The sequence below is a fragment of the Anser anser genome, assembly GCF_964211835.1.
Source record: "Anser anser genome assembly, chromosome: 6".
Lineage (NCBI taxonomy): Eukaryota > Metazoa > Chordata > Aves > Anseriformes > Anatidae > Anser > Anser anser.
The window spans coordinates 32,950,422-32,968,754 of NC_139726.1; the positions used below are offsets into that span (position 1 = coordinate 32,950,422).

General features: G+C 46.9%; 1 protein-coding gene across 12 annotated transcripts in view; it reads left to right on the forward strand.

Moving 5' to 3' along the window:
- ERBB4 (erb-b2 receptor tyrosine kinase 4) overlaps nt 1-18,333 on the forward strand; it is a 581,012-nt gene that overhangs the window by 192,562 nt on the left and 370,117 nt on the right. Inside the window, exon 1 of one of the 12 annotated variants that reach the window (XM_083841516.1) lies at nt 8,154-9,272. The exons of the other annotated variants lie outside the window; for them this stretch is intronic. The gene's annotated coding sequence lies outside the window, so the exon portion shown is untranslated. Of the gene's footprint in view, nt 1-8,153; nt 9,273-18,333 lie in introns of those variants that run through there. 12 annotated transcript variants of the gene reach the window in all.

Consider the following 18,333-nt stretch of genomic DNA (forward strand, 5'->3'; position numbering starts at 1 on the left):
ATTTGAATGTGGGGTTTTGCCAGGGTCGTCCCAGGAGCAGAGGTTGATTTCAGCACTCAGGAGACAAGTTTGAACCATCCAGGGAGAGGGCTTGAATTCAGCACAAAATTTGGTCCCAGGTGAGATGCTGCTGTTGATTTTTTTGTGAAACACATCCCTGCTGAGACAGCGCTCCTGTATTTGCACACAGGTAAGGGAACAGTAATCTGTAGTCAGGTGCCCTGAAGGCAAAATACCATCAGTAGATACTGGTACATCCAAAATACACCTAAAGTGATAAATGTGTTATCAGAGATGATTTCCCCTAAGCTGCATACTATTGTAGAATTAAGTGATATAGCTAGTAACAATGATCGGGTGGAGAAGACAGCAAAAATGTCTGAATTTCAGTTAAATTTTCTTTGGATTAAATGCAATGGCCTGCAAAACATGGAAACTTCTCTTCTTGCTTTTACACCAGTACAAAGACTTATTCTGCCTGTGCTCCAGGTCTGCTCTTTGCAAGGTGATTCATCTGTATCGAGTTTGCTGCATGTCTATAAAACCAGCAGTCAGGCTGAGTAAATTAGAGCTGATGAAAAGTTTTTAGTCTGGGGACCAACAAGATAAATCCATCATACAAAATGAATCTGAATTTTTGCCGGGTACTGTTGCTCAGTGTTGTTTCGCATTATTTCTTATAAGACTTTATAAGAATTATAGCAATTTCTCCCAGCTGGGAAAAAGAGATTTCCTGAAGTTCATACATTTCTTTTCAAGACTGACTGAACCTTTTCAAATAACGCAGTTATCTCCGGATCTAGAAATCATTTTTTTCTGCTGTTCTGCAAGTGGCCACCTGTCTTATTTCAGGAATATTAAAAAGTACACGCTTTCCCCCTGCCCACCTGCTTTACCTCTATTACATTGCAGCTCAGACCAGACATGAAATACATTCTGAGCATTTCCCAGTAGAAATACAAAACACAACCATTGCTGTCAGTTTAATTCTGATTTTTAAAAAATAATAATTTCTTTAATGAAGTTAGGATTTGAGATAGTGCAACAGTTTGTTTGATCTCTGGTTTCTTTAATGATGAAACACGTTAAGCAACTCTCCTCTGCTTTCCCATTTTATGGTTGAAAATCCCATTGATTTGTGCAATTACGATGTTGGCAAAATTTGACTGGTGTTTGCCCACTAAGTAATAACAGCCTGTAAAAGAAGGAGAGGGAAGGAGCACAAAATTTTTTTTATTGCACAAAATCAATCCTTTCAGTCACAGTTCACCCCTCCATTAGCCCAGTCTTGAACACTTACAATTGAATATATACTTCTGTAATTTGCGGAATTGGTGCCTCGGAGCTTGCTCCTGCCTGCACAATGAGCACCGACGGGTGTTTGAATTTGCATCCTAAGGAGTGGGGCTGCTGCAGGAGTTCTCCAACCCAACAGCGCTGCATAATTCGGGTGCCTTGGGTTGTTGCTGTTGCTTGACAGATTTCTTTCTTCACTCTAGCAGATTTGGCTTGATGAGAGGAGACGTGGGGTGTTCGTAGGGGTGTGAATAAGCAGGGCAGCCTCGCGGATTACAGCTGCAGAGGATTTGGATGGACCCAATGCTTGGGCCTCACTGGAGGGCAGAAGGAAAGGAGATCAGGGAGGAGGTAGGAGAGGAAGGAGAGGCATTGTCTTGAGAAACCTTGAGGGCGAGGACTGGGTGGTTGCACTGGGAGGTAACCCTCTCCCTGGAGTGCTGCGCTTGCTGGTAATGCATAGCAAGGGCACGAACCCTGGGCAGCACGTGAATGTATAACCAGGCAGTCCAGCCCCACTGGTGGAAATTATCTGCTGAGTTGCCAGTAAAAGAAACTTGCAAGGTCTTCAGATCCTCTGTGAATAATTCCAGTTTTCTTTTCCCATCGCTTCTGGTGGTGCTCAGTGCGAGGCACTACGGTAAGCAAAACAGCTGAGAGGACATCAAAAAGGCAGGGCAGTCCTCAAGGGTGCGTACACCACGCTGCAGCTTTAATGAGGCACGAGTAAGCTTTCTTTAAGAGAGAGATTTGATTTATTCAATGGTATTGGATTGGAATTTGTTGATATCTAATATCCTGCTGGCCGGGAGTAGCTGGTGCAGGAGTTGCAGCCCCAGCCTTTTTCCAAATGTGATTTTGGGGGTGGTTCTGAGGCTCGCTTACGCAAGGAGAAGAGCTGGATGAGAGAGAATTCGATCAGTGCCCTTCAAATCTCTGAGAGGCCAGGGTTTTTTCGATGTTAACATTGAGTTAGTGCCTTAGTAAATAGCAGAAGAAAATCACAGATACGCTTTGAGTCACGAAGCAAGATTTTCCCCTGGAAAAGTTCCCATCCATAGGCAGGCTTGGCACTGGCGGAGGGAGTTTATCAGAAGGAAGTTTCCATGGACAAAAAGAGAACAGGGATGGGACACTGGCAAAGGAGTTTGGTGACTTTGGTTTCTCAGCCCCGTGTTTCTTACATGTTTGTGATTGAGGTGTCTACGTGTTGTAGTAAAGGGGAGGTGGGGTTAGTCATTCTCCTGGTTTGGTAGTGACAGTATTCCCCCTGTATGCAGATCCTCGATGGGCTTTGCTCCCTTTGTCCACAGCTGCTGAGCCTGGTTGAGGAGCAGGCACTGGGGCAGGGACGTGCACGAGTCCCTGCTTGGCAGCTGCTGTCACAACCTGTCCATGGGGGTAAGGCATCTTCCCACTCCGGTGGGGATCAGGCTGGGGCTCAGCCCTGCTCCTTGGGGGAACTGATGATCCCTGAGGGTCCCACCAACTTGGGGTATTTCCTGGTTCTATGAATCCAGCTTTTTTTAGTGCCATATGTGAAACTAGTAAAGGACGTGAAAACCCGTGTGCCACCAGTGCTGTGGAAGGGGAAGAGGTGTGGGAGAGCTGCATCATGCTGACAGCAGAGGCCATGCAGTGACATCCCAGGTAGGCAGCCGTGTTTGTAAACAGGATGCAGAGAAGATAAAAAGGAGAAGTAATTTTTCCACCATCACTTCTGCTTCTCCCATTAGGGAAAAAAAAAAAGTCATGAACAAGATCTGCTTTGAAATAAAAAGCAAGCAGCTGTATAATATTACTACAAAGTACCCAAAGGAAGGATCATGATAGAATCAAACTGCCACAGAGAAAAGCAGTTACGTCTGAGGAAAAATAATCTTGGTGCTTTTCCTACTCAGATACAGGTATGTGGAGGAACATCACAGCATGGCAATGAGGTGATACTTGTCATTTGTGTGACAGAGACAAATTAGAATCCAGCCATCTCGGGGTGGGAATGATTTTTGTGAAAATTAATGACTTGATTAGAAGGAGAAATGAAGCTTCTTCAAGGGGACATGCAAATAAAGGAGGAATCACTAAAACTGTCACCTGATGGAAAGCGAACATTACAAAAAGAAAGATCGGTGGGATATTATAAAAAGACAAATTTGATGCGATATTAATCATGTACTGCCAGCTTCAGCAGAAGGAAGAGCAGGAGGAAGAATTCAGCTCAGTACGTCCCTGTAGGACTTGGAAAGTGTCTTCTGCTTTTGAGGATGGGATGAAAACCCACTCCCAGGTGAGTCGGGCACATTGAGTCTGCCCCCAGGCTGGGGTGCCAGTCTTAGGTGGGCTTATGGGGTCCTTAATTCCTAGGTGGTGCCTCAAACTGTCTCCAGGCACCGTGGGAGAAATTTGCCTCCCTTCATCTAGAGACAAGGGCAGTAGAGAATTAGTCATTTCCGTAAGCGTCTGTAGTTCCCAGATGGCAAATTTGCAGAGCACGGTGTCTATATTGGATGATTTCTGCAACCTATCAGGAGGATTAGGGGCACCGTATTTTAAACAACAAACAGTTGTAATCTCTGTTGGGAAGAAGCACATCAGGCTAAAGCTGAGCAAGCATTAAACCTGATTTTGAACTTGATCTGTTTCATTAAGATCTGAGACCGTAGGGGCAATTAGTTTCAGGTTCAGGCCCGACCTTTCCTTTCCTTGTCCTTTGAGGACAAGCAAGGCAGCTAAGCTGAAAGCGATGCTTTTCTTAAGGAGGAATACCACCTGCATAAATGTCGGGCGATGTGCAAGTAGTATGTCGAGTTGGAGGAGTGCCTGAGAGGTTTTCTTGGGTTCTCTACGTCCAGATGATCTGTAAGGGATATTTTTGTTTCACTCTTCCTTGGGTCTGGAGAGCCACAAACCTTTCAGACTGATGTAGGTAATGCAGTGGGGTCCAAAGCTGTTTTTCAAATGCTGTATTTCTTGTCCAACACGAGCAGTGGGAAAGGGGCCAATGCCCCAAGCAGCTCTCTTGATGACCTCTCATGTCAAACTTCAGTTTAATGGGAATTTGTCATGGCCGAGGGAGGGGTCTTGCAGATAACCCACAGGAATTAAATACTGGGGGCCGCGCTCTCACTGCAAGTGACAAGGGGTATCTGAGTTTCTGGTGTTGGGAGTAGCTCCCAGTTTAGCCCACTACCACTACACAGATGATGGGATTGGTGCTCTTTTGGTCTCAGATGGGCAGAGATTATTTGTGCCAGGGGAGTTTCAGGTTGGAAATGAGGAGACATTTCTTCTCAGAAAGAGCAGACAGGCATTGGGACGGGTTGCCCAGGGAGGTGGTGGAGTCACCGTCCCTTGGGGTGTTCAAGGAAAGGTTGGACGTGGTGCTTAGGGACATGGTTTAGTGGGTGACATTGGTGGTAGAGGGATGGTTGGACCAGATGATCTTGGAGGGCTTTTCCAACCATAATGATTCTGTGATTCTGTGACTCAATCAGGTGCAGGGACAAGGCGGTAATTTCGGGACATGGTGGTCTCCATCTCCTCAGCTCTGGGCGTCAGGTAGCAGTGGCGCACAGACTGGCTGTGTGCCCTCGGGGCAGCAATGCTAAGGATGAGCGGGATGTGTTCGCACTGCTACGAGTGTATTTTTGGCCCATCTGTCTGCAGGCTCTGCCAGAAACCCTGGAACAGTTTTCATACTTCGAGAGACAGTTTTCCAACAATATGGCTTAGATTTTTTAAATATGAGGGAAGCGTATGGTAGTGAACACGGCAGCTTCTCCTGGGGGGTGATGCTCTGCTGTGACGGGGGCCTCCTGCCTTCATCTCCAGTTTTAGCCCCCCCCTTTCTAGGTCTGCCTATTTTAGAAAATGACAGTTTTGCTCTTGGCAAGGAGCCCGAAGCACTTGGTTTTCTAGTGGCATCACACCTGTACCACAACTGCCTCCCAAACCGGGTCCTCCTGGCCCAGCATCGCACCTGGGTGTGCAGCACGCACCAAGCTCTCTGGGTTGCTCTGCACAAATGGTTTGTGTGCTGACAACAAGGTGCAAATCTGGATAGATCTTCCCATGTCAGCTCTTTTCCTGCTTTTAAAACTTGCTCTTTTAGCTTCATTTTGTCCTGATGTGTTTATTTTTCAGTAGGAGGAAGGCAGCCACGTTGAGGCAAGGGCACCCTTGGTGCTGAGCTCCCTTCATTAATAGAAGGCCCCATTTATTTGCCAGCCAAGAACTTCCTTCCCCTTGTTCCCCTCCGAACACTTTGAAGCCTCTACCTTTCTCCTCTCATTTGAAAGCGGTCGCTGGGACTGTCTTCATATTCCCCATGTATATTTAGCCATAAATTGCATCTGACTGTGGTGACACTAATTATGGCGGAGGCACTGGGAGGCAGCCCCCCTCGCGGGGAGCGCGGCCAAGAAATCCGCCGTGACTGGCAGGTGTTTCGACCGCTTCAGACAACTGCAATTTCCTACAAGCGTCCTTCCCCTTTGCGGAGGCCGTGCAGCTTCGGGGGCGCGGGGCTGGCCCCTGACCCGCTGGCGTCGGACCCCTGGGGCATCTCCTCCGGGCTGTCCTCTCCCTTTGTAAGGAACAAAGGGATTTTCCCCTCCCTCGGGAAATGTGCATGTTTCCCAGCGACGTGCTGCCGAGGTGTTTGACCAAATGTTATTAAAACTCGGCAAGGGCTGATAATCCCAGAAGCAGCGCGGCGCATTCCTGTGACATTGAAATCATTTAGTAATTTTACAGTACATTTGAATTTCGGCGTTGCTCAGCCTCTCACTTTCCATTAACTTTGCCTGGAATTTCTTATGTCCGTGCACACAAGCAGAAGTGTCAAGTTTCTCCTTCATGCTCCAAAACGCCACCTGAATCACAATTGTGCTGCGGCTAATTGTTATTAATTAAGCTGTTCCTAGCGGTCCTAGCTGGGCTTTTTTTTTTTTTTTTTGCCTGTAATAAAAAGCAAACACATTCTGTAAGCGCAGCGGTTGCTGGTATTAAGGAGGGAAAACAAGGGAGCCCTGTTCCCAGGAAGTTCTCTGCACCCCATGAGATGGTTTTGCTGGTTTCGGGGTGGGTGCGTGTGTTTTTAAGGGGGTTTTTAAGCAGTGTAGAGCTGGGCTCGTTGCTGCCAAATGAGATTCGCTGACCTTCCATGCCATTTACCCGTCACAGGCAGGCAGCTCCAAGGGCATTTCGCAGCGGGTAAATTTGCACTGAGCCGCTCTCCCTGCACGTGCTCCTGCATCACTTAAGTGTGCGGCTGTGGCCAAAGCCCCGGTCACAAGTTTTGGATGGGATCACATGCTGGGAGCCCTGTGCATCCCACCGGGCTCCCCCTCCCACCTTCCTCGCCTTTCCCAGGTTCAATTTAATGGGATCATCAAGTGGAGTGAGCGAGGAGGAAGGTATTAATGAATCGGGGACCCCGGGAGCGGTGTTGTCGGCACTGGGAAAATTGCTTCTTGGCCTTTTCTCCTTAATGAGGCTGCTGATAACGTGCCCATTGCTTCCCACCCGGCCACGAGGAGCAGGGCGCTTGTCACTCACCCGCCTTTCTCCATGTTTGCGAAAATAAAACCGGGTGGGGAGAGCTTTGGGCAGAAACACCGTGTCGTCTTGTGGGATACGGGAATATAAAGCTGCTCTCGGTCTGTGGGAATATGTCATCTGTGTCTTCAAAAAAAGCAACCAGACATCTGCTCTGCCTTTTCCTTTTTTTTTTTTTTTCACCCTTGCGTTAGGTTAAGAACCAGAAAACAGGTTATTTTGGCACATCACTGGGACATGTTATTTTAATAGAGAGCTAACAGTTTCCATTTGCAGGGTAAAGGTGCTTCTAAGTGTCCTCTTATGAAGTCAGAAATAGGTTTGGGATTTTTCCTAGCTGTAGTTAAAAAAGGATCAGGGGAACGGCTTGTGCACAGAGCTAAGAGATTTGCCCAAGGGTATGGGGTGGTGGTGGCTCACATTTAATCTGTTCCTGGAGCTGCCCCAGGTGTGTACGAGGCATCGCCTTGCCTTCATCCCAACAAATCTCTGGATGTTTTGCTGTGAAATGGCCACTCTCCTGCTGGTAGCATTTGTGGAAAAGGCCAGAATTTCATGGCAAGTCAGTGGAAGGCTTTATGGCTGCTTACCGGGACAAACCCCTCACTCCATTCTTTTTCAGAGCGCTGTCTCTGACTCCCTCCCCGGCTACTGTATGGACCCCTGGGGAGGTCTGGCTGGCGGATTTGGGCTGGTTGATCCCCAGGCAAGGTGTGTGTCCCATCTGTGTCTGTTAAAGCTGCTTTGCAACATCTGCAGAGGAGACCTGGGTGGCCACTGTGGGGTGAGCATCTTGGGTAAAGTAAGGATCAGCCCTCCACGGGTTCCTCGTTTTAGGGAAAAAGGGCTAGGAAAAGAGAGAATCCCAAAAGACCAACTTTATTATGTGTGTGTGCATACGTGTATGCCAAAATATGTACTGTGCTCCTGTTCTACGTAGGCTTAGCAGCAGGGCAAGGAGCACAGGATGGTGATTTTGTGTCTGTGAGCGCTGTCTTCACTTCCCCCTGCCATCCTGAAGCCCTCCTGTTATTAAGGGAGGCGAGCTCCAGCACCAATGCCTCCGTTGATAAAACACTCCTACTGCTGTGGAGCGGAGGACTCAAGTTAATGGTGCTCCTGCTCCTGGGATTTACCATTTGGAAGGTATTTTATTGCTATCTTTTGACATTTCCCTGCACTTTTATGCTCATTTATATAACTGTTGTCCTTGATTTACAGCCGATTTTCTTCATGTGTAGCAGTGACATAAATTGTGCAGCCCTACTTTCAGTGGTTATAAATTTGAGGAATTCAGTAAACTATGGGATGGGGGAAAAAGGGCGGAAGCCTTTTGAAGAGGCATTTGATCACAACCCCAGACAAAATAACCAGTTCTTTCAGTGCAAATCCGAAGCAAACATCCAAATAGGTTGGCACAGCCTGCTTCTTGCATACAGGCAGTTGTGGGGCGTTTGTGGTGTGAAATGTGAGGTGTTCGTGTATGATAACAGGATGCACAAGGCCAAAACCACACAGCAGTGGCATTTCTACGGCGAACCCTCGGAGCTCTGTTAACCAAGGCCTGCAGGGGTTTTTGGAGGAGCAGCAAATTAATGTGCTTCTTTTCATCATAAACCTGCTTGTTCAGATGATGATGTTTAAAACCCTCAAACAAGCTCAGGTTCCCAAGGAGCCGTCTGTGGCCATCAGAGCTGCGAAGCCTATCAAAGCCACCGGTCAGGCCAGTGAAATAAAGACCTCAGGTTTTGATTTTCTTGGCATCTCTCTTTGTAGAGGAAGAGAAACAGCTCATTTAAAAACTGCTTTCTGAGTTGGGCTGTCAGAGCAGCTTTCTGTTGACCTTTACAAATTGATACCGGCACAATCAATGGACAGAAGTTTAAGGGCAGTCTCTGGGGGGGTGGGAAAGAAACCCAGACCTTTATAAAATATATATGGAGTGCATTTTAAGAAGCCCAACAGAAAGAACAAGCAACATTAACAGGGAACATATTGGAGAAAACTGATCCATAAAGAATTCATAATACACAGTTTTGACTACAGTTACTTAGAGCTTGTCTTTTGGGATGATTTCTGAAAGTACACAAGACAAAAAATAACAAACATGCCTTATAGGAAATCCAGAACAAATGATATGTTGGGCTTGGAAAACAATTGGAGATTTTGAAGATGCTTTGCCTGATTCGACTACAGGTGAAGTGCATTTGGGGAGCAATTTCCCAGCACCTGCGACACCCCCGCCTCCTTATAGCCTCAGAAAATGAAGCTGCTTGAGAAGACTCAATAGAAATTACATGAGAAGGGGCAAGTCAGCCCGGCTGTGATTTCAGGAACAGGCTTGTGTGTTTTCTGAGCAGTCAGGGAGACAGAGGGAGGAGCTCATTCAACGCAGACCTGCAGCCCTCGCTTCCCAGGTAAAATAGGAGGAAGCTTCAGCACTGCGCTGAATATGCTGCTCTTATACAAGCAGGTCATAAATTGAAATACATGTCCCTCTGTACAGATTTCATAGCAGTGCAGGCCAACAGTCACAGTGAAGTTAAAAATCAGTCCCTTTACTTCTTAATAGGAACAAAAGCTTCTCAGCAGTAGAGGTAAGGTTTTATGCATTGTGTTTGGCAGAGCTGAAGCTCTCAGGGGCCTCAGAAGACCTGACTGGGTGCTCAGCACATCTGAAGGATAGGCTGGTGGGTTTTTTAGCTTTTTGTTTTGATTGTACTTATGTTGTGGGATCAGGGTCTCAGTTCCAAGCACACAGGTCTGAGAAAGCAGGAGCTTGGTAAGTGTGAGGGTGCCGTGCAGGGGAGGCGCAGTGATGTGTGTGAAGCTGTGTGCAACATGCAGGAAGTACAACCGGGGAAGGGTACATGTGGCAGAAGATACTAGCCTAAAACACTATCTTAAAACCAGGCTGTGTGTTTTACATATACAGTATAGAGAAAAAAAAAAGGTTCTTGCATAGAACCATTGCTGAAAGTTTGTTTTTCCTGCCTATAAACTGATATCTGAACTTGGTTTAATAACATACAGTTTTTGTTGCTCTGTGTGGCCATGGGCAATTAGGAAAACACAGCCATCAGTTCAAGGAAGGCTTCTGTAGGAGAGACCTTGAGACCAGTGCTTCAACTTGGTGACCTCTCTACAGCCAGGCTCCAGCATTTTGGCTCTGGGCAGTCGGTGCCATCAGCCCTCACAGCTCCCCAGCATCAACACGGCAAAACCTTTCCTGGCTTCCAGGTTTCAGTAATCACCATTTCAGCTGTCTTCTACGAGCTGAATTGTCCTGGCTGTTTGACAAGGATATCGTGTGTTGCTTGAGAACCTGTTATTTTCATCAATGAAAATAAACTGCGTGCAGCTTCAGCTTAATAGACAGGTGCATATTTGCTAAAATAGTGCGATTTTTTTTTTTTTTTTTTAATTGCACTCTCCTGCATTACCCCGTCCCCTTGAAGCAAGCTGGGCAAAGCAGCTCTGTGGCTCTGGGCTCACTCTTGCCCCATGGATGGGGGCTCCTAGTCCCAGCATGCTCCCAGAGGGGTGCTGGGTTTCCTTATTCCCCAAATGTTTGTCCAGGGGCTTTGTTTAACCCCCTCCTGCAGTTTTTTCTTGCAGAGTTGCCAGAATTTGGGGAGGTTGATCTTTCCAAAGCAGTCCACTTCTTTGTGTGCTACAATTCCGTAGTTACCTTAATAATTTTAATAGGTGGTCTTTGGATTATGCGATATTTACCGATGCAAAGGGAGAATGACTTCAATGGGAGATGTCAGGGGGATTTCCAGGGAGATTTCAGTGGCTCATGCACACCCTGTAACAATGGGGCACTTGCTGTGTGCTTCAGTGGTGAGTAATTGTCCCGGTTACACGGGTAGATATAAAAGCACCTGTCCCACCTACCCCTCCTGAGATGCATCTTTTATGCAAACAGTGCTTAAGTAGCAGTAAGCAGGGTCTGAGGGCTGGTTCCCATTTGGCCAAGTGTTTCAGTATCGTACTGTCAGCGAGGACTGAGATCCCCTTCCTGTTGCGGTGGCTGCCAGGGCTCCCGCTGGAGTTCTGGGGATGAGGATCCGGCCAACGCTGAATGAATGTGCTCCCTTGTGCCCGCACCAGCTCGGTGTGTTTGTACAGCGTTAATTAAAATGCATTTAAGTTGAGCGAATGCTTGAGGCATTCGGGGCCCCTCTGGGGAAGGAGCGGGCAGCCAGGCGAGCGAAGCCCCTGGCTGTTGGCGAGTCCCAGCAGGGCAGCCGGAGCTGCCGGCGAGGGCGACTGCTTCTTAGCAGTGGGCACTGCTCTGTGCCATCCCCCGGCCCCAGGAGAGCTCCTGCGTGTCCCCACTCCGTGAGCGGGAAGGAGGTCTGGGGCCAACCTGGCAGCAGATGTCATTGGTGTCACTGAATCGAGTTGCGGTTAAGGCAGATGTACAGAAGTGCTTCCCTTCCTTCAGCTCCTGCCCGTGTGCTCGTGCTCCATCATCTCCCCCTGCCGACCTGGCTTTCCTCTAGAAACGTACCAGCATTGAAGAAGTACCCCAAAGCCTTCCTGCTGCTGTGAGCTGGCTTTGCCGTAGACATTTCCATCATTTGCACCGCTTTGCTTCAGTTAGGACAAGGCTGGGAAGCAGGGAGGGCAATACTTGCAAACTTGTGCCTTCAGCCTGGCACCTCGCTCCGCCTCTAGCTGCCCTAGCGTGCCTGGCCTTGTATCACTCAGGATCAATTATCTCCAGACTCGTTCATTTCGGGAGGCATTGGTAATAGGCTGTATTTTGGTGCTGTAGGGGAGGATTTGGGTTCTTGGCATTAGAAGTTGCATTCACAAGCTTAATTTTGGGCACTGCACAGAAAATGAGGCGGGAACAGGCCGTCTGTAGATCTAAGACCAGACTAAGCCTGGTGCTGGAAGCAGAGACCGCTCCAGTCTCTCTTAGATAATGTCTATTAATTGCTCGTTTTGGCCTGGCGTTTCATCGGGAGAAAAACTGTAAACGCTGAAAACATTCAGTAAAGTAAGTTATTTTTTGCATCCTGCAGCTGGTAAGAAAATGCCACACTCCCTCTATGCCATGCATTCATCCTCGCTAAGCATTTATTTGCATGGCTGTAAAAAGAAATCTTGAATTTTAAATGCTTTTCTAACACGACTTGCAACTTGCCGCTTTGACTGCCAGCGCCAGCGAGCTGCTTGCAGCAGGGACGGGGCTGCTGGCCGGGGGTGGCGGCGAGTAGCGTGGGGCCACGTGTCCCCCCATGTCCCCCCCATCCCTCAGGCTCCCGCCAGCTTGGAGGCTTTGCTGCTGCCTCCTTGTTGGAGCGAGCACTTCCAGATTCCCAGCAAGACCTCAAGGAGAGCCAGATGATGGAGCAGATGGCAGATGACTAATTTGGCAAAGTTAGACGAGTGGAAATTGTTTGCTTTAATTGCTTGTCAAGTCCGGTACCTACATTATAGTTAAGGAGCAACTATTTACCCTGGAAATATGATGAAATGAGGAAAGAGAGTGTGTGTGCATGTGTGTGTATGTCTGTGAAGAGCAGGGAGAAGAAGGGAAGGGGAAGTACCCAGGGAAAATAAATTGGTATGCACCCATGGAAAAAAACAACAGCATTGGCAAAGCCTCGTGTATTATTTTCAGCTTTTTTTGAGTGGTAGCTGCGTGACTTAGGTCCTGCAGCACATCTTCCCCATGTTGTCCTTTCCCATTGCAGCATGGACACGAGGAAAAACAACGCTGGAGATGTTAGCATAAAACAAGCAGATGACAGTGGCTCGACACCGTCGGCATAGGCAATTATCCTTGAAATGCTGCAGTATCAATCTAGTCAACGTTTTGATGCCATTTTTTGGTTGATGCAAACACGAGCGCTACATCAGTGGAAGTGCGTAGCAGCAACCAAACAGATTTTGGAGAGCTCGGTGCAAAGACAGGGTGCCATCAGCTCGAGAAGTTGTCATCGCACATAAATAATCCCTCTCGATGAAGTTACAATCCCTGGCAGTCTCCACTGTGCCTATTCAATTCTGTGTTTGTAACACTGGGGGAGATCTGCCCATTGCAGATGGTGTCTGATGAGCCTCCGTCGGAGGTTGGGCCATCCTCATAAAGCACGGCCCCGCTCCTTTTGTGACAACACCATTGGAGACAAGATTTGGGGGCTCAGTGCACATTTCCAGACCCAGGGGCCATGGTAGCTGGTGGGATTCGGAGGGGATGGCCGTGTTGTAGCACGGAGCAGGTCTTACGGAAGGAAAACGCTTGTGTCAGCTGAGCTTTTAATTAGGGGTAGAGAGTAAATGATGCTTTCCTTCATTACGGCCTCTCACCTAGGGAAGGGAAGCCTCCAGTTTGAAGACGCTCTCCGGAAGGTGATGGGGTCAAAGGAAGAGAGGTGGTGACCTGCAGTAGGTGTTTGCCTTCTCCCAGGAGCCATCTGCAGGGCTGTAAGGGCAGGCAGGCCGGCCCTCCCTTCATTAGGATGTGCCTAATTGCAAGAAAACACAGGGCTTGCAGCTCATTTAAGGAGAGCTGTAAGGTAATGAAAGCATTAAAACTGTTTTCCCCTTCTTCTGTGCGGGCACAGGGTACCCAGGCTAGGGCTGAGTGGGGAGCCGAAGGAAATGAATGGGGGCTGCTGTGAAATTGCTGGTAATTAGCTGTTTGTTAAGGGGCTCCAGTATTTCCCCCCCAGCTGGGGGGTCTAGCAAGTTGCCAGGAGTGTTTGCAATTATTGATAAACAGTTACTTCAGCTGTCCTTCAAGAAACCCTGGTAATGGTGCTGTCTGTATAAAGACAGCTAATTAAGTAAATAAATTACGGGGAAGTACAAAAAGGCTGCATTAGGAAGAGGTGCTAAATGTTGTTAGGCTCCTCCTGGCTGCGATAAAGGAACATATAATTCTGTGTTCCTAAAAAAAAAAATTAGTGACTTGGAACATTTAATCCTTGTCTCGTGTTTTTGGCCTGCTTGACAAATGCATCAACAAACAGAGGTCGTGCCGCGTGCAGGCAGAGATGCTCTCCTGCCTCCTCACTCAAATGTCCTGTAATTCGGAAGACTGAAAGGCAGAGCCTGGGGCCATGGGGTGCACTGTGAGCAGCTGTGATGAATCCTGAGATATATCGGGATGCTCAAGGTGATGCCTCCTCACTGCTTGGCTGAACACGTGAGACACCAGGGTGGCTGCATGGAGGTGACGGTATTTTCTCCTGGGCAACTCAAAAACTCAAACTGTCGGCAAATCCAGAGAGGGGCTGCATAAAAAAATGAAACCTGTCACCCTCCTTCCAAAAGTTAGCTCGTCTGTTGAGCTGGGATGATTATAAAATCAGTTAGAATTACAAGAACCAGAATTAGACTGAGTTGAAATGATTTTGTAATATAACAGAGAGATTTGTCATCAGTGGAGCTGAGCACAATAATGGCCTAAAAAGCAGAAACTAAAGGACATTTTTAAATGCCTCCACTATTTCCTGTCTCTGAGTGAGCATCCAAATGGTGTGGCTTCGTTAGGAAAAAAATGTCAATGGGAAATTAATTTCAGAGTCATATGCATGAATATTGATGAAAAATGTAAACTCACTTCAATACGGACAATTACGACTGCTGTAATTGGGGCCATTAGAAGCCGAAGCAGTTCTCTGTCACTTGAGGTAGCTGGGGAGAACTAAGCAACCGAACCTGAAGCATGAACGTGTGGGTAATACTGGGGGTCCAGTGCTGTGATGACCAAGAGTGCTGTGCCCCGGTGCCCACCTGACATGCCCGGGTGCCCCAGCTGCTCCCTTCTGCACAGGTGCCCAAAGGAGAGGGGTAAGACAGGGAAAAGCCATCACAACAATCAGAGTGGGCACAAAACAATAGTAGTGTTGGAATTAATTTTTTTTCCTTTTTAAAATCCTCTTTTCAGTGAGAATTGGTGGTTCTGCCAGTGAGACCTGCATATTGCCTAGCGTAGGCAACTGCTTTGGGAGCTAGATGCCCATTTCCACCCTCGTCTGCAGGGAGGCATCTCTCAGCTCCCTAGCTGCTAGATGAGTTGTCTTCTGGATTGCAGCAGAGCATGGGAAAGGGTCCTCAGAGTTACGAGATGTCAATAAAATGAATTAGAATGAAAAGCCAGAGATTTACTCCAGGTCACTGGGAACAGGAATCTGTAAGTTTTCTGTTTTCATTTTCACTGGCTGCACTCTGTACTGCAGGAGGATGCAGTTCCCCAAACCACCCAGGCTTGGGGGTTAGATGAGAAGCAGGCACAGGGCTTCCCAGATACGAAGGGGCGCTCCTTCAGCTTTTGGATGATGTTTGTGGTGGCTCTCTATATCTGTGTATGAGCATGTAGCAAGGTTTGTTACCATAATTCTAGGAGAGGGCATGGCAAAGGGCTTGCAGATAGCGTGTTTGTAAGGAAATGTACTTGTGAGCATCATGGCACCAGGGTAGCTTGGCGCAGGTCAGCTGCTCCCTGTGTTTCTGTCTGAGAAAATGTATGGGGTTGTCAGATTTTTCTGTGTGCAGCACTGAAATGGCTCTGAAGGGCTTTCCTCTCTGAGCCACCTGTGCAAAATCTGAGCAAGTTGGGAGTGCTCTTGCTCAGAGGCCAAGGCAGATTTACGTTCACATTCCCCACGGGGAGAAGCTACAGGCTGGAGAGGCATCTGAGCTAGTACTTTGCTGACCCTGTTAGAGACAGACCAATTAGTACTTTTTTATGAACCAAGAGAGAATCTGGTGCAGGGACTGCTTTCAACGCACAGTCTTTGTTTTCATACCGTTCATCAGTTTCTGGGCCTGTATAAGATAACCAGCGTACAACCAAGTGCTTTGAAGAGGTGCTTCTCTGTGGAATTGAGATTACAGCAGTTTTGTATGGCACGACAAGGCACACGGCATGATGTTTTGTTGTGCTCATGTTTATTTTGGCACTTTATTTTAAAGAGCTGAGACAACACATGAGTGCCAGTACTGTTTCAAAAGACTGCAAAGGCTGGAGGTGCTCTCCCAACTCGGGTACATATTGCAGAATATTAGCTCTGTTACATCCCCCTTCCATGCAGGAGAGTCTGTCTTGTACTACTGCTTGGTTTGAGGCAGTCTGTGTCCAATCTTCCTCCCTTGGCAGGGGAGATGGCCACCTTTTGCCATGCATCCCCCAGCAGCAGAGGCCCAGGTGTGAGCTGGCACAAGAAGAGGCTTTATGCACCAGAGGGGGTTTCTTTTTTCTAAGACAGAAATTAAATGCTTGGAATCACTGCGAGATAAATTTAGAAGATCAACGTGAGTTCTTCTAAATTTCCTTTTAAGATTTTATTCATCTGAAAGAATTGATTTCCATAGCATTATCAAAAGCCGGCAGTAGTTACTGCAAGGTTTGGTTGTACAAAATTAATCTTCCTCTAATAAAACTTCCAGCCCTGGTTTACATCTCGGCTGGTTTCACCCCTGTTGCTGCAAGAGCAGGCTCCAAATGTTCTGCCTCCTTACAGCAAAAAATGGCTAAATTAGCTTTTGTGAAACATTTAATGTGCGTGCGACATGAAATACCAGTGTTGCGGTGGATAGCTTTATTAGCCGAGCTGCTGGAATTGTTTTCTGAGCTATGTTGATCCTTAGTACCGATTGCGAAATGGAACAGAAATTATTTATTAGTCCTCGGGAGCCTTAAGACAGAATAATACTTATTCGGCTGGAAACACAGTCAATCTTGGTGTTATAGATGCTGCTGCTTTCAAGGAAAAAGCAAACAAACTGATTTTGTAATCGGTAGCAAACATTTTCCGAAGGCTTCTGGCAGGGACATGCGGGCATCTTCCTGAAGGGTTTTGATGCCCGTGGAAGGGGATTGGAACTTCATGGTCTTTGAGGTCCCTTTCAACACAAACTGTTCTATGATTCTGTGATCCCTGGATCTGAACGAAGCTTTGCATACACGAGAGGATGGGGCTTTGTATTTCAGAAAGGACGATGCAGTAGTGGTTGATCCTTCCAGCTATTCCCGCTTACAAAGTTGGGAATCCTCAAAAATACCCATTAAACGTTACGAACAAAATCCTGTCTTGGAGTGTTTTACTCTAAATGGTAAGGTTTTCTGAGAAAACTTTCAAAAGCAGGAATGTTCATGCTTTAAATCACGGCTTGAAATCAGGTAGTATTTATTTTAAAATTCATGTAAACCAGACAGTATTTTTACTTTTTGTTTTGCAGCACACTGTAATGTATTTCAAACATTTCAAGTTTATAAACTTAGTGAGAACTTTGAAATTGTAATTTGAGTAAGTCATAAAAAGTATTAAAAACCTACATCCTATGCATTATTTCCTTTGGTAACTAGACCAAACATATACATGGTAAAGCAGTCCTATGTAGTGCCTGTTCTGCTATCGTCTATGCTTCAGCTGCTAGAAAAGCAAGAAAAGAGAATTATCTGCTAACCCCTGAGCCCACAAATGGCTCATAGTGATGCCAGCCCCGGTATTGCTCCCTGGTGGGGCATCCCAGTTGAGGAGGAGCAGCTTTCCGCTGCCATTTGTAGGGCAGGGGGAGTTTCCTTGGGAGCAAACTTTGAGCAGTCGGGGGGCTTTTGGCTGCCTCCCGCAGCCCTTCGCCAGCCGGCTGTTTGAGGCTCGAATTGCCCTGGCACCGGAGCAGATTGCTCTGCGGCAGGCAAGATGGGCAGCAGAAGATGCAGAAGAGAATTGTTCCCGTTTCTATTAAAAAAAAAACAAAAAACAAAACAAAACAAAAAAACAAAAAAAAAGGGTGTAGTAAGTAAATATTCAATAATAGTAGTACTCCAAAACCTAATCGCTTTTGGTCTTTTAAAGGAAAAAGGACCTGCATCATTCAAAAGAGCATATTTTAGCCAATTTTACTGATTAGGCCTCCAGTCATGGAGGGTTTTGTTTGTATTGATCTAATCCAGCAGTGGGAATGGCTCCAGAAATGCTCTTCTGGTCTGGCTCATGTTTTGCATAATATAATGCCCATTTCAAAAGTGCGGATAGATTCAGATTAATTTGTTCGCAGATAAGAACAGCCCACAAGCTGTCAGTAGAGAGGAAAAGTAAGTGTAAGTGAAAAAAAAAAAAAAAAAGGCCAGCCCCATGCTCAAACATTTAAGTAGCATTGCTCTTATGACAGGCTGAGAGCTGCATGAAAAAATGCTGCTGTAAAATCCTGCTTCTGTGTTTCTTTCCTGGATTCATTTTTGTCGCTGCTTGATGCACGGCAATCTAATAGACTGAGCAGAGCTGTGATTTGGCACTGGCTTTGAACGGGACTTGAAGATTCAGAACAGAGTACTGTAATATTAAAGAACATCTTCTGAAAACTGACTGTATTTGGCTGGTATTTCCGAACTCGTCTGACACAGCTCCCTTGTGCATTCAGATCACAGCCTGGTGACTTGCGGAAAGACAGTAGGCTTTTGCTCTGTCTTTTATTATTTAATTGTGCAGAGCTCGGAAGAGCTGG